The sequence below is a fragment of the Nannobrachium achirus genome (assembly GCF_963921795.1).
Source record: "Nannobrachium achirus genome assembly, chromosome: 22".
In the NCBI taxonomy this organism is placed as follows: Eukaryota; Metazoa; Chordata; class Actinopteri; order Myctophiformes; family Myctophidae; genus Nannobrachium; species Nannobrachium achirus.
In genome coordinates, this window is record NC_137829.1 from 53,256,132 (window position 1) to 53,272,821 (window position 16,690).

The window sequence follows — 16,690 nt, forward strand, 5'->3', positions numbered from 1 at the left end:
GCGTGCGTGCGTGCGTGCGTGCGTGCGTGCGCTCTCCCCTGAGACAGTGAGAGTGGAGTTATCTGCCCGGCATCAATCTATCATGCTCATTAGCATATGATTTGGCTTTGATTAGCATATCCATTAATATGGAAATGTGACATCTCAAACACTGAGCGCAGCGAGCTCTGTCCTGCACACACACACGCACGCGCGCGCGCGCACGCACGCACGCACGCACACACACAAAGTTTGTACTATACTTTTGAGGACAAAACTTTTAAGTACAGCATTGAAAATATTGCTGAAAACAACTAAAATGAATGTTTTGTAGATCTGCGAAGACAATAGCATGCAACTAAATGTAACTCAGGCTCAACTCCCGTACCAAACCCTAAACCTATCTGTGAATCTCTGTAACCCAACCTGAATCGTTAACACGTTGTAAGCCTAACTGTACGTTTCTGACCATCAAACAGCCATTCATCTCCTTGCGACGTCTATTTCTATCATTTTGCGTACCTTTTAGGGCATTAACGACTGGTAAAACACATCACAGTCATCATCGTTCTGCAACTATAAAGCTGTGGTTCTCAAAGTGGGGTCAGCGGGACCCCCGGGGGTCCTTGAGGACGTTCCAGAGGGTCCCCAGCTAAATTCGTTAATATCAAAATCACTCCGTCCACTTTAACCCAATATACATTGGCTATTCGAAAATAGCGGATGTACAGGTTTCATCGTGGCAGGTTGTGAGCTAGCAGATCTTCTATTTTCAAAGCTTGACAATTTTGTTGTCAAGATTTTGTAACTAACAACTAACTAATCTTGTCCCTGGCACAGAATGTTTCCAGGTACATTTGGGGGTCCTTGAGATGAAAACGCTTGAGAAACAAAGTATCTATGTTATATAAATATAAAGTATAGTAATTGTAAGCCATTTGAGCCATTCGAGCTACAGTATGTTGTTTATTAATGATGTCACTGAAGTTGGGGCATGGGCTCTTGGTGTGCTGCTCTCAAAGCAATGCAATGACTGACACCGCTATGGCGACGCATTAAAGAACAGACTGACAGACTTGACAGTCACACAGACGGTTATCCTGAAAGGAATATTGACAATCTGACGCTTGTAAAGGGGAAGGGCCTGTCAATCAGTCAGTCAGTCAGTCAGTCATTCATTCTGACAGACAGACAGACAGACAGACAGACAGACAGACAGACAGACAGACAGACAGCCATTAAATCACTGTTTGCTCCGGCGGATTTGTCTGGATTTTTAGTTATCGCGGTAATAAATCACTGTTTAACGACGGTATGGCGGTAGGGTTGGGTATCGTCACCGATACTTTTAATGGTATCGATCGCATGACATCGATACTATCGAGTATCGGTTCGCGTAAAAACAAACGATACCTTGTTTCGATACTTTTGAACACACCCCTGGCCGGTCGCATATGTAACAGTGGGCTACTGAAAGTTTAATGACTGCTTTAGTAGGCTACACTCGTTACTGTGAAAATAGCCGACAATAGCCTATAATGTTTATTATTATGTAGCCCCAGGCCACTTAATATATTTTATTTCGGGCCATTTGTTTTGTTCAAAGTGCAATTCAATGCAACATTGCTCTGTCACTTTAAGAGAATGCTTTCCACAGGTGCTGATCTGGACAGATAGAGGGCAACCTGGGAGGAAGTGAGGAGAGAGTGGAGAGAAGGGAGACAGTGATTTTGGCAGAGACAAAGAAATGGTTGAAAACATGTGTTTTGGAAAAGAATGCTGAATGATGTATATGTTTTTTTAAGGACTAAAGAAACCTACAATACAAGTGAGTGGCTGTAGGTAACTGCAGAGATACTGTATAGCAGCAGTCAACACAGTAGTTTGAGTTTGTTGCGACCGTAAGGTCGCAGTTTAGTTGCGGCCGTAGGTCGCAGTTTAGTATCAAAACCTCCACCGGCCGTCCGTCGGTCGGTCGGTCGGTCACACGTCACACGTCACACCTTTGCCCTGCTCATATCTCCGCATCAGTATGACATCACACCACATGTGTACACAAACCTTTGTGTACGTTGCTGTGGCAACAGTCTGTTGTTGCTGGTCTGTTAGTGTACGTTAGCAACCACCTTAGCAACCATGGTTTTACCCTAGCAACCAACTGTTTACCCTAGCAACCAACTGTTTACCATAGCAACCATGTTTTTTTACCCTAGCAACCAACTGTTTACCATAGCAACCATTTTTTTACCCTAGCAACCAACTGTTTACCATAGCAACCATGTTTTTTTTACCTTAGCAACCAACTGTTTACCATAGCAACCATGTTTTTACCCTACATCCCTCCATATATGGAGATAGCCGACGAATCTCACTAAGTCTGACCTCACAAGCCCCATATTTGGACACGAACAACATATAACTCCATATATAGAGACATAGCTGCTGACATCAGTATGACATCACACTGCTGACATCAGTATGACATCACACCGTACACAAATGACCCTTATATAAGACCGGCATTATCTACCGACAGATTTCACGATGTAAAGTCCAGTTCAACATTTCAAACACCAAAAATGGTAAAATACCAAACAATACAGGTTCTCAGGGTTCTTGAAGATCAAGAGTCTTGGTCAAATACTTCTGTTGGTTTCTGCACTGATCATTTATACAATTCAGCTGTGTTTGCTTGTGTCATCATGATGAGGTCATAAATCAGCCATGCCCAAATATAGATTTTACGGGTTTACATGCTTACTCAGTTATTCGTTATGTGAAAGTCCTATGACGTCTATGATATCTGACATCATCATACATACATTCCCTTTTATGCCCATAAATGGAGATCCCCTCTGTAGAACCAGCCACTGACATCACTGTAATGTCAGGGGAACCAAATCCCTTTTATGCCCATATATGGAGATCCCTGTGATGCCAGGGGAACCAACTCCCTTTTATGCCCATATATGGAGATATGGAGATCCCCGTGTTGCCAGGGTAACCAAATCCATTTTATGCCCATATATGGAGATCCCTGTGATGCCAGGGGAACCAAATCCCTTTTACGCCCATATATGGAGATCCCTTATGTCATCAATATTAAGCCCATATCTGTGAATATCTATGGGTACCAGATGTCTCCATATATGGTTAAATGGTCCGATATACATCACTGGCCAGAAGACCAAGAAATGGTGCAACCTCGCCCTTTGCTTTTCTCCCTTAGGCATCTTACTGGTAGGTAGTTTAATGAGGAATGCAGTATGGTGGTAGGTAGGTAGTTATGGCCTTTGATGTAAGATTTTCACTTTCTAGGATAACTATATTTGCTATTCCCAGATGATGCCCTTTTAGGGTACCCCTCATGCCCATATATGGAGATCCCCAGGCTTTACTAATTAACATAAGTTTTATGCCCATATATGGAGATCATTGTCCCAATGTCATCAGATATATGGGCATAAATGGACACAGGCAAACTAGATGGGCTGTATGTATATCCAGATGTGTGATGTAAGTGTTTTATTCCAAATGTGGCACCCCACAGACATATTTCCAGAAACAAAATCCCTTTCATGCCCATATATGGAGATTTCTGATGTCATCAATCCCAGGCCCTGTAAAAAACATGGTTGCTATGGTAAACAGTTGGTTGCTAGGGTAAACAGTTGGTTGCTAGGGTAAGAAAACATGGTTGCTATGGTAAACAATTGGTTGCTAGGGTAAACAGTTGGTTGCTAGGGTAAAAAAAACATGGTTGCTGTGGTAAACAGTTGGTTGCTAGGGTAAACAGTTGGTTGCTAAGGTAAAAAACATGGTTGCTATGGTAAACAGTTGGTTAGTAGGGTAAATCTTCAATGATTTTGACATCTTGTTACTAATCTGTCGGTAGATAATGCCGGTCTTATATAAGGGTCATTTGTGTACGGTGTGATGTCATACTGATGTCAGCAGTGTGACAGGAGATAAGCGACCAACGGTCGCTTATCTCCCGATTAGGGAGTCTTACTGGTATCAAAACCTCCACCGGCCGTCCGTCGGTCGGTCGGTCGGTCGGTCGGTCGGTCGGTCGGTCACACGTCACACGTCACACCTTTGCCCTGCTCATATCTGGGCTTGTTTGTGTATTGTATGACATCACGCCACATCATCGGCTGAGGACTGTGTGATGTCATCATATCTCCATATATGGAGACATAAGTTGCTCATGCCCAAATATGGGCTGGTGAGGTCAGACTTAGTGTGATGCGTAGGTTATCTCCATATATGGAGATTCAACTTCAATGAGTAACCATGGCAAATCACACCGTATACAAATGACCCTTATATAAGACCGGCATTATCTACCGACAGCTGCTATAAGCCAACCCTGGCGATAAGGTCTGAGTCGAAGAAATGCTTCTTTCCTGGTATAAGACCGGCATTGTCTGTCGTACATTTCGGTCAATTCCAGTGGGGATGCCATTGAAAAGTTAATCTAGTTGTACAAAGTAACCAGTAAGACTCCCTAATCGGGAGATAAGCGACCGTTGGTCGCTTATCTCCACAAATAGGCCAAAAGTTTGTTTTACCAATTATTACACTCTATGTGAACATTTACATCAACAAATCCCAAGTACTATGCAGAACGACCCATTTCAAGTTTTTAATGTACAACAATATTTAGAAAATAGGTCTACAAGCTGACAGTCCTCGTCCCTTATATTCCCATAGGTTATATGGAGATCTCAGTGTTTGTCAGTCCTTGTTCATTTATGCCCATGTATGGACATCTCTATATCTACTGTAACAGTCCTTGTCCCTTTATGCCCATATATGGAGATCTCTTAACTGTAAGTCCTTGTCCCTTTTATGCCCATATATGGATATTCCTGATGTCATCAGTATATGAACATATATGGGCTTTCTGATATGCCCATATATGGAGATCTCTTAACTGTAAGCCCTTGTCCCTTTTATGCCCATATATGGATATCCCTGATGTCATCCGTATATGCCCATATATGGGCTTTCTAATATGCCCATATATGGAGATCTCTGTATCTCCATATATGGGTATAAAAGGATACTTCAGGTCTGACATCAGGTTTGTTTATATTGGGTTGCTAGGTTTGACATCACAAACTCTATGGGCCATCTGACCTATAAATCTATATTTGGGCATAGATGACTCATCGTGACCTCATCACACGTCGACCGCACGTGTGACGTGCGGTCGACCACATGTGTGACCGACGGACGGCCGGTGGAGGTTTTCATACTAAACTGCGACCTTACGGTCGCAATCAAAGAATGGGTTGACTGGTAGGCTGGTTGACTGCTTTATCTGTGGAGAGTGTATGTCACTGAGAGTCCTTTTATAGCGATTGAAATCATGATGAGGTCACGATGAGTCATCTATGCCCAAATATAGATTTCTAGGTCAGATGGCCCATGGAGTTTGTGATGTCAAACCTAGCAACCCAATATAAACAAACCTGATGTCAGACCTGAAGTATCCTTTTATACCCATATATGGAGATACAGAGATCTCCATATATGGGCATATTAGAAAGCCCATATATGGGCATATACGGATGACATCAGGGATATCCATATATGGGCATAAAAGGGACAAGGACTTACAGTTAAGAGATCTCCGGGCATAAAGGGACAAGGACTGTTACAGTAGATATAGAGATGTCCATATATGGGCATAAATGAACAAGGACTGACAAACACTGAGATCTCCATATAACCTATGGGAATATAAGGGACGAGGACAATGCGTAGCATTGTGAGCTTGTAGACCTATTTTCTAAATATTGTTGTACATTAAAAACTTGAAATGGGTCGTTCTGCATAGTACTTGGGATTTGTTGATGTAAATGTTCACATAGAGTGTAATAATTGGTAAAACAAACTTTTGGCCTATTTGTGGAGATAAGCGACCAACGGTCGCTTATCTCCCGATTAGGGAGTCTTACTGGTGATTACAGTAGCAGTTAGCCTAGCCACTGCCAGTCAGGTTACACAGTCAGTTTATCCAGTTAGCCAGCCGGGCTAGTTGGCAAAGAGAGACCTTCCAGACCTCCAAGATCTGCTAGAACGGGCCCAGATAGCGTTCCCGGTGACCAGGATAAAGCCGGGTAGTTCCTCTGGCAACGAGGGAGAAAGGACATTGCTCCATTTAAATCCACTAGTTAGCCATCACCAGTCCAGTCACTTCCCAAAGCTTGGAGGTGAAAACCCTTGAACTCTGATATTGTGAGTACTCACCCTTTATTCTTGGCTCAACTAGAGTGAAGCGGCTTCAACCATTTTAAAGCCACAACGATCCCCAGCATCGACCAGGCCTGCAACGGGGGGTTTTGTTTTATGTTATTTTTTGAGTGTGTGTGTGTGGGCCCACAAAGTAATTCATCTCTATTAGTTAAAGGTACATGTTGCGTTAAAAAATAATCTGCTTTATTGTTGTTATTGTGGGAATTAAGTTTGAACACACGCTACCTATAGTAAAAGGTATAGAAGCGTTACATAATGGAGGCACTGCTGAGATAATTCCCAAGTGCACCTAAAATAAACCACTTAACAACTTCTTCCTCAACAATTGTTTGGCAATTTATTAAACTAAAGAGGAAAAATAAAGGTTAGGGAAATAAAATGAAATGTCCTTTTTAAACAAAAACAAAAGTAAAATAGCAACAGGTGTTGTGTTCACACAAAATAGGTTGTGTTACCTTTTAAACCTTTTAGAAATATGAACTGTTTCACAATAACAACAATAAAGCAGATTATTTTTTAACGCAACATGTACCTTTAACTAATAGAGATGAATTACTTTGTGGGCCCACACACACACACACTCAAAAAATAACATAAAACAAAACCCCCCGTTGCAGGCCTTGTCGATGCTGGGGATCGTTGTGGCTTTAAAATGGTTGAAGCCGCTTCACTCTAGTTGAGCCAAAAATAAAGGGTGAGTACTCACAATATCAGAGTTCAAGGGTTTTCACCTCCAAGCTTTGGAAAGTGACTGGACTGGTGATGGCTAACTAGTGGATTTAAATGGAGCAATGTCCTTTCTCCCTCGTTGCCAGAGGAACTACCCGGCTTTATCCTGGTCACCGGGAGCGCTATCTGGGCCCGTTCTAGCAGATCTTGGAGGTCTGGAAGGTCTCTCTTTGCCAACTAGCCAGGCTGGCTAACTGGATAAACTGACTGTGTAACCTGACTGGCAGTGGCTAGGCTAACTGCTACTGTAATCACAAACTCAAACTACTGTGTTGACTGCTGCTATACAGTATCTCTGCAGTTACCTACAGCCACTCACTTGTATTGTAGGTTTCTTTAGTCCTTAAAAAAACATATCCATCATTCAGCATTCTTTTCCAAAACACATGTTTTCAACCATTTCTTTGTCTCTGCCAAAATCACTGTCTCCCTTCTCTCCACTCTCTCCTCACTTCCTCCCAGGTTGCCCTCTATCTAGTCTCGCGTAGCCAGACAACTATTCCACAATCTCCGAATGCTATATAGAGTCTGGAACAGCAGCTCCCGAACGGCGAGTATCGGAAGTAGCCACTGCTGCACTGAACTGTAGTCCCATTGGAAACATAACAGAAACACAATAGCTCAGACAAAGTCATTCGAGCTGCCTATTATTGTTATAGTGTATAGTTTATGAAACGTTTGAAAACATCATGAAGGTGACACCAATAACACCAGAGAAAGACAAAATAAAGCCCCCAGAAATGTTGAAAGGAGACATAACGCTTCCAGTAGGACATGTTATTGCTACTGCACTAAGGGAGCGGTTGCGTCACATCCGCTTTATCTCGCACTCACCGTTTCTATTTCCGTCTGCCAGACTGTATGCCGGGAGCATTTGACCAAAACGCGGAGGCAACAGTCTGGCCACGCGAGACTACCCTCTATCTGTCCAGATCAGCACCTGTGGAAAGCATTCTCTTAAAGTGACAGAGCAATGTTGCATTGAATTGCACTTTGAACAAAACAAATGGCCCGAAATAAAATATATTAAGTGGCCTGGGGCTACAATTATGATGACTATCCAACGTCTATAGGCCTACTCTCCGCTCCACCACACTGTGTGATCATCATCATCACCTCTGCTCTCCATCTCTCCCGCAGCAGCGAGAGTGAAGTCTCCACTCTTTCTGTGTATACAGTATTCTATTGTAGACAAACACTATAGTTATACATAGCCAACTACTCTACTACTAGGCCTACTTGACATGAAAATGGCTGAATAACTGTCTTAATAACCTATTGTGGTGTGTAAAATAGCCCATAGAAAAAGAAAAATAATAATTATAATAATAATAAATAAAATAAAATCGAAAATGGTATCGAAAAGGGTATCGTATCGATTCCCAGGTATCGAAAAAGGTATCGTATCGATTCAAAGGTGAACGATACCCATCCCTATATGGCGGTATCTCCCATAAAAGTATTGAATAAAAAAGAAACAAACAAATAATTGTGGTTTAGGCAGGAACATTCACGTCAAGAAGATTTAACCATTTATTGCATAAATGGAATACAGTTAATCTTGGCGTTTGAAGGGCTCCGCGTTCTGAGATGCTCCCTGAATTTTGTGCAGGCTTTTCTGAGCATGCTAAGCAAAATCAGGGAACGCTTAACAACCTCCCCCATAGGGATAGAATAGCAAAATAATAGCAATAACCATGACATGTAACAAAGTCAAATCACAGTGTTGAGCTTAACAACATTGACATGAACTTAGACAAAATCACAGTATTGAGCTTAACAACATTGACATGAAACTTAGTCAAGATCACAGTACTTGCTTAACCACATTGACATGTAACTTAATCAGACAATCACACGTATTTGAGCTTAGCCAGACTGATCGTGCAAAGGTGGAGGCTGGGGTGGAGGAGGAAGCAAGCAGCTACTATTGGTACTTTAAGTACACTTTGATACCAATACTTTCGTACTTTGACTCAAGTACATTTTGAATTCCAGACTTTTAACTTGTAACGGAGTAATTTTACATTGCAGTATTGATACTTTTACTTGAGTAAAACATTTGAGGCCTTTTTCCACCACTGCTAATGTACCAACCGGTATTCACATTTTGAATAGTCGGGAGAATTCACTCAATTAACATGCAGGCAGTCTGCTCAACCGGCAGCCTGACCAGACAAATACATGGATTCTCTAATAAGCGCAGGTTCTTTCAAATTGAAGAAGAAGTTCTGCTCTGGAGAAATTCAAGAGATGATGAAAAGGCTGCTTTGCACAAGGCCACGATGGAGAGCTTCAAAATGAGTCGTACCACTCACTGTATGTCGTCGAGATCTGCAAGCTGCGAGCGTACGAGAGATCACAGAGAGAAGGGAACACCTGAGCTGCATCGTGCACACAGTCAGTGGCTTAATGGGGAAGCAGGGAGGACCAGTTATTGTGAGGGAACAACACAACAGCGGAATGCCTCAAATCAATGCATCTTCAGCTTCAAGTTGAAGATGTTGAAGTGACACTGAATGTATGAAACTCCTTAACCTTTAAATCCTATATACGGTTAGGTATTTAATCGACCAGGGGTCCCCAAGCTCACAATGCGTTGCATTGTGAGCTTGTAGATCTGCCATTTTCAAAGGATTTGTTTTGTGTGTTGAATTCCAGACCTTTACTTGTAACAGAGAATGTCTACATCGCAGTATTGATACTTTTACTTAAAGGGGAAAACCATCAAGTACACCGGTGTGATGTCATCACAGTGTACTTTGCAATACAAACCCCCAAATCAATCCTCCAGTTCTAGGCAACACAGAAGGGGGAGGGGAACTTTTTTTAATTTTATTTCCACGCAACTCCTCTAAAGTATATTAATGACAGTTCAATATTGAAAATGGGTGGTTTTCCCCTTTAAGTGAAACATGTGAACAGCACTGCCTGCAAGCCAATCCCAGCAGCCATCAACTTCGTTGACCTATTATTGGAGAGAGTCTATTTCTACATGTTGCAATGTGTCGCTTGTCATCCATGACAGGTGTGTGCTGTTCAGAAACAGACAATAAAAAAGCCTTTCTCATCCAGTGGTCATGTGGCCAGGTCATCCAGGTCATCCAGGTCATCCAGTGGTCATGCCAGGTTAGCTTCCCTGCTGTTCTACAGCGTTTAGAGAGCATTCGCACATCAATACCTCCAGGACAGGGGTTCCCAAACCTTTTTTGTCTCAGGGCACCCCATGAATATTTTTCTAATCCGAGGCACCCCTACATCATAATTTTCACTCCCAGCACCTTATATTTATAGCATATCGTCGTTGTTGGGTGGAAACCTTGTATGTCCAAAACCGTTCATTTTGTATTTATCATCTAAAAAATGTACTAAACTAGTGAAAACAGCAGATCTACAAGCACACAACGCCTCGCGATGTGCTTGTAGATCGGCTGTTTTCACTAGTTTTTGCAACGGTCTTGTATGATGAAGCAGGGCTTTGCTTTACCAAAAGACGTACACATTTGAAACTTGGAAATAACGAGATTTCTGCCCGACAGTGATGATATTTTAATTAGGTTGTGAGGAAAACACTGAGATAATATCCATTTTGGTTAGAACTGACTGAAAATAACTTTGAACTTCAAGTTTAAAATGATACTAAATATTTTTTCAAGTGTCCAGATGAATTCCAAATATTATCAAATGATCTCGCGGCACTCCTGGACTGCCGTCGCGTCACCCCAGGGTGCCCCGTCACCCACTTTGAAAACCCCTGCTCTAGGAGTCTGGTCCAAGCTAATGCAAATCCACCTCCAGTCTCCATGCTTCGCACGAACACCTGCAGAGGGAACGCTGCAGTACCACACACACACACACACACACACACACACACACACACACACACACACACACACACACACACACACACACACACACACACACACACACACACACTATATATATATATTTACATCACTTGTGGGGACATTACATAGACTTCCATTCATTTTTATGTAAGTCCTGTGGCCTTACCCTAACCTCTATCCCTAAACCTAACCCCTAACCCTTAAGGAGTGGAGCGATGACAAAAGCCGCTCCGCTCCAGAGGGCTCTTGTCCCTCTCACTCGTCGCTCTGGTCGGCCACCGGGCCGCTCCGCTCCCCGCCGCTCCGTCGCTCAACTTGATTTTCGCATCTCTCGCTCCGCGCTCGCTCCACGCTCCGCTCAGGGCCGTCAATCAGAGTCAAAAAAGTAGTTTGCTACCATGTCCGAAACACTTTCTCCTTTGCCAGTGTGTTCCCAACACAAATGGCTGCGCTAACGTGAGCCTCGGCTTTGATGGAGACTTGGAGAGCTTTCCACTCGCCACTGTTTTGTTGGAAACATGTGGTGCGCGGCGCTCAGACCCATTATAAAAGTCGCTCACGCTCAACAAAAAAAACGTCTCGCTCCGCTCCCCGCACCGCTCGCACTCCACTCCGCTCTGGTAGGAAGTGAGGGACAGTTCACGAGAGACACGCAATTTAACCTCTTCTCACGCCACACGCCACACTTGTCATTTCTCACGCATTTTTACAGCCATCCCACCGACCTCTCCCGAAAGTTGCGGGGGTTTTCTCACTCGGTAAAAGTCGCACGGAGAATTCTAAGCGCAGTGAATGCAGCTGCACTGCTCCTCCACTCTCTCTCCCCTCTACACATACACACATAGCCTGGTATAACCAGCCTAGATACTAATGCAGCTAGCTAACTAACTGCAGTATCTACCCTACCTTGTTTTAACATGGCTGGGATGTCTAGCTCAGCTAGGCTAATACACACATGCAGGCGACGGAGCGAGAGAGAGAGAGCCCTAGAGACGGCCGTTGCTGCGAGCTAGCGAGGCCGGGGATCGCGCCGCCCCGCGGGGCCGCGGTGGAGAAACACACTCGCTCCGCGAGTAAACGCCGAGCGATATTTCACAAAGATGACCACAATCCAGCTCTTGCCTCCCGCAAGCGCATGCACGAACGAGCCCACGCGCAATAATTTCATGGGTTAACACGTATATCCACTTGTCTTCAACCCTAATATCCTCTATTCTGAGGAGGGCTTTAGAAGAGATAGGGCGGTTTTGAACCAACACTTCTACCGGTACTCTACTGGAGGGAAGAATCCCAGTAGCCCAGTGGTTCTCAATTTGTGGGTCGGGACCCCCAGTGGGGTCCCCAAATTATTTTTGGGGGGTCGCCATGATTAACTTAATGTGCAACATTGTTTTCTCACTCAACAGTATGCTAAACAAACTAACATAACGTTTAAGTGTATAGAGGGCATCTGCACATTTCTAAAGTGACAATTTAAAGACTTTTTAATAGCTCTAAAATGACAAATTAAACTGTCAACTGTACAAATTGTCAGGTATTAGAGGCAGACATTGTGAAAATAGCAGATCTACATGCTCACATGTATCTGCTATTTTCACAGTAGAGCCGTGTTATACAAAATGTTGCCTGAACTCTTATAGGGGGGGGGGGGTCCCCAGTTAAAATATGATTATTTGGGGCGCAGGCTGAAAGGCTTGAGAACCACTGAAGTAGCCTACTGATGAGAGTTTTAAATGTTTGATAAATACACAGTGCTGTCAAACAAGTATATGGAGCTATCTATGACATCTATTAAGATTTCATTTGCAACATAATTTTGATACAATATGTAGTGGGGGTCCTGCTTCATCTCCCTTAGCTAAGGGGTCCTTGACTTGAAAACATCTTCTTGCCTACAGTGCCTGCCTGGCAAACAGCCAGTAGCCACAAATCACATTATAAAAATAGAAATGATTGCCCAGGATATTAATTACAAATATGTTTAAAATGGGACGTTGGTTTGTCTGGAGCCCTGCAGCAGTGTTCACTGTTCAGCCTGTAGGTTAGCTGCACTTGATCAACCATTCCGGGCCAAGGACCGCAGGTAAAAATAAAAGAAAAAAACCCATAGAAACCTGCGAAAAACATGGAAAAACCCAAAGAAAACCCGATTTTTTTCGCCCACGCGTGGGCATGACGCCCGCATGGGCATGACGCCCGCGTGGGCATGAGGGTACCCCCGAGCCCCTCCCCCCCCAATGTCTCGCTCCTAACTTTTTCTGAAACTTGGCAGCCCTGCTTTTGTATTGTTTTGTTCTGGTCATAATTTTTAAACTTGAACTGAATAAGGTGCTATTGGTTGACATTTTACTAATAAATGTAGGCTTTATTGGTCATTCTTGTTACAAGTTTATTTCTACTTGTGCTGGTCACTCAGTTTGAATGAGCATGAGGTAGTGACCCCGTCTGCGCCAACCAACTTAAGCCCCACGGGCCACGAAATCGCTCTAAATCGATGTTAAAAAGGCCAAAAAATGTCGCGCCCTCCCCCAAAAATGTTTCACTCTTAAAATGTCTGGAACTTGGCAGCCCTGTCAATGTATTCCAATGGGGCAATTGGTGCTCAATTGCACCATTGGAATAAATTGAAACAAAAGTCGCTGCTCCCTACAGGAGCAACTGGAAATGATGAAAATCCCACCACTCATTTAAATAAAAGTAGATGAGAAAATAGGGTTCAGGTTGAAAAATACCATAGTTCCCCTTGACACTCAGATTGTAGAAATATTACAGCAAAAAAACTAATATTTATAAGAGAGAAACATAATATGCAATACAGATACTGTTTCACACTGTATATTTATTCAGACATTCATTTAATCTTCCTCAGTATGCAGTCATTTACAGTGGTGTAAAGTAACTACATTTACTCAAGGAGGCTACTGTACTTAAGTAGGCCTACAGTTCTGAGCTATTTGTACAATTGAGTATTTCCAGTTTTCAGTATTTTTACTTCTACTCCACTACATCTCAGATCCAAATATTTTACTTTTACTCCACTACATAGAGCCAGGATTTACCAACTAGGCCTGGCACAATGTGGGAGGGCACAGTGGAGCTTGTACATCAGCTATTTTAAAATAGCAAACATTTCAATATTTACAGGGACATAATAGTCATTTGTCATGGAAGTGGACTTCCCAAGCAAGCAATATGGAGATGTCTTAATTTTAGAAATCGCTTCATAATTGACGAAGCTATGATCAAATCAAACTGTGGGGTCTTTTTTTGCTTCCTAGATAGCTGCGCAAGGCCGCACTGCTCCGCACCGCTCCGCGATGCGAACATTTTAGTTATTTAGCTACACTACACACACCGGCCGCTCACGCCACCGGCCGTTTGGGGAAATCCCCGGTGTCCCAGACGGCCACGCCGAGCCTGGTCAGGACTGCAGACTCACTCCTCACTCCCCCAAAACTCACTAAATCCACTTACTTTTTTAGCACTCAATTGTTTTCTTTGAACTGTGCTTAAGGGACCCCTTTCCCTGTATCTCGCGCACGTAATCTCTGTGGATAAGAGCAGCTGCTATCATAAGAGCTCAGACTTGAGCACGACATAGTGTCTCAAACTGCATCTTGTCTAAGTGGGGCAGAAACCTTGTATCTCCATATTTCAACTTTGTACGTTTTTTCCCGTCACTTAATGCCCTACTTCGTCGCACAAGAGTGTCAAAGCAAAAGTAGTGAAACTAGCCGATCTACAAGCTCCCGATGCAGCGCGTTGGATGCTCCTATACTGGAGATTGTGTGTTTTCACTATTTCTGAAAAATATCTTTCCATTTCCTGAAAAAATATTTAAAAAAAAAACTTGAAGTACAAGGTTTCCACCCAACAGCGACAAATTCTGTTCTTTCCCCGCCTGGACCCGAACGACTGAAGAACTTGAGGATCAGTTCTCAGGCGTGGGAGCAGAGCTGGTGATGGGGAACCAGGCCTTCGGTTCCACCCAGTCTCAAACACCACCTTGCAACACACTAAGGAATCCAGCTCTGCTCTGTCACAAGAGGCACTGCTAGCAAAACATGTCTGGGTGAGAGAAAGAAAAAACTGCAGCATCCATTCCTGACACATTCTGTACTCTCTGTGTCTTCAAGATGCTTGACGTTTATTATGTCGTTTCCGAAACCCTGAAATCAGTCCTCCAAGTGGCACTGAGTGTCAGCTGTGAGCAGCTGAAGCTGTGAACCATCTTTCTGTGCTCTGCGTTGCTGTGCCCATGGTTACAGAACACTGTGGGTCAGGTCAGGAGGACAGGCTCAATCCCATGGTGCTGCTGTCTAGAGCCCGACTGATGGTCTATCTGTGGGGCAGATTGTAGACAGACTTATTAAGTGGTTTTCAACCCTTTTCACATCAAGGTCCATTCTTTATGCAGCATTGGAGCCACGTCCACAGTCTACACACTGCAAGATGTTTGCTCCCATTATGCTGTCGCCGACCATTATTTGGCACTCGCTGACAAAACCCCTGATCTGACGCAACTTAAGATCGGGCTTTGCTCGCCGAGGTTTTCCTCGTTGCGTGTGAAAGCCTTTGCGACAAGATCATTGCACGATTCCGGCGTTCGGCGAGAGCTATCCCGAGTGTTTCTGAATATCTGGCAGGTTAGATGGTGGGCTTGGTCGCAGACTGGGCTTCGAGAAGCACAGCAAAAAGCATCAGTTTCAACCAGTGAGAGAACAGTACTTACTGCTCCTTTCCTTGGGTCCGTCCTGTGGCAATTACCCTTGCCACTGACTACTATGAACAGACTTTTGTATAGTTCTGTTGTTTTACCCATCATTTTTTAACTATCATTATTTCACATAACACCGGTTTAAGTTTATTAATGTCTATTCATGAAGTTGCAGAGAATGTTAACTGAGTGTATTTTATTGGTTGATTAATGGTGGACTCCATCGTAGGGAGCTTGTTAAGCACACCTGTGGTCAATCAACATTCATGCTGAACAATTATCTGTGAGTTGAAGTGAAATGAGTTTAAGTATAATGGGAGTCATTATTTCAGTAATGTGATGCTACTTTAAATGTGTTGCTACTAATGTGTATGCATGATATTGTCTCTGGACATGGAAAGAGTCTGGTATTTATATATAATTGTGGATTCAATTCAGAGTTGGTACGGTCCAGTGGGAGGGGCTTAGCCTTTATAAGAAGGGGGACCTGCCACTGCTCGAGTAGTCAATGAAGGACTGGGACTGAGGTAAGACCTGTGCAAACACATGGCCAGTGAAGTGTAAATAGCTTGTTCTGTGTTTGTTTTTCTTGATCACTTTTTCCTGGACACAAAGGTGAATAAATCACATGTGCCTTCGGCCAACCCATATCCTCACTCAGTGCAGAGTGTGCACATCCTCCAAGAAAAGGAGGATGGACAGGTTGACATCTGGCAGAGACGTTATCCTCAGTGCATCGTTCCAACTTTATTCACTGAGTTTCACACACGCCTCCAGCAGAGCACTGAGTGAGCGACACGCACCAAAACATCGCTCTCACCAACCAATCCCAGAGCGTCGTGCTACGAATGACCGATGTTTTGATTAGAAGTAAATGTATGTAATGTAGCAGACACATAAAATGAACTTTATTTCATTTAACTGTCCTACTGCCAGATGTTATAATGTATTTATTGGGGCTGGTGCCAGCAAAAAGCAGCTTACCTATGTTATAGAAAATGATCTATTGATATTTTCAAACTAATTCTTTCTACAATACAACGCATATATGTGTACTTTGGCCTAGCTGGCGGCAGAGGGCAGCAGCCTTATGCAAATAATTCATGTGAATTGGGCCGTTTCGCTTGCCATCCATTCAGAGCACAGAACG

General features: G+C 43.3%; 1 protein-coding gene across 1 annotated transcript in view; it reads left to right on the forward strand.

Moving 5' to 3' along the window:
• LOC308308133 (E3 ubiquitin-protein ligase SH3RF3-like) overlaps positions 1-16,690 on the forward strand; it is a gene marked incomplete at both ends in the record, with an annotated part of 206,526 nt that overhangs the window by 153,083 nt on the left and 36,753 nt on the right. The window lies entirely within an intron of this gene.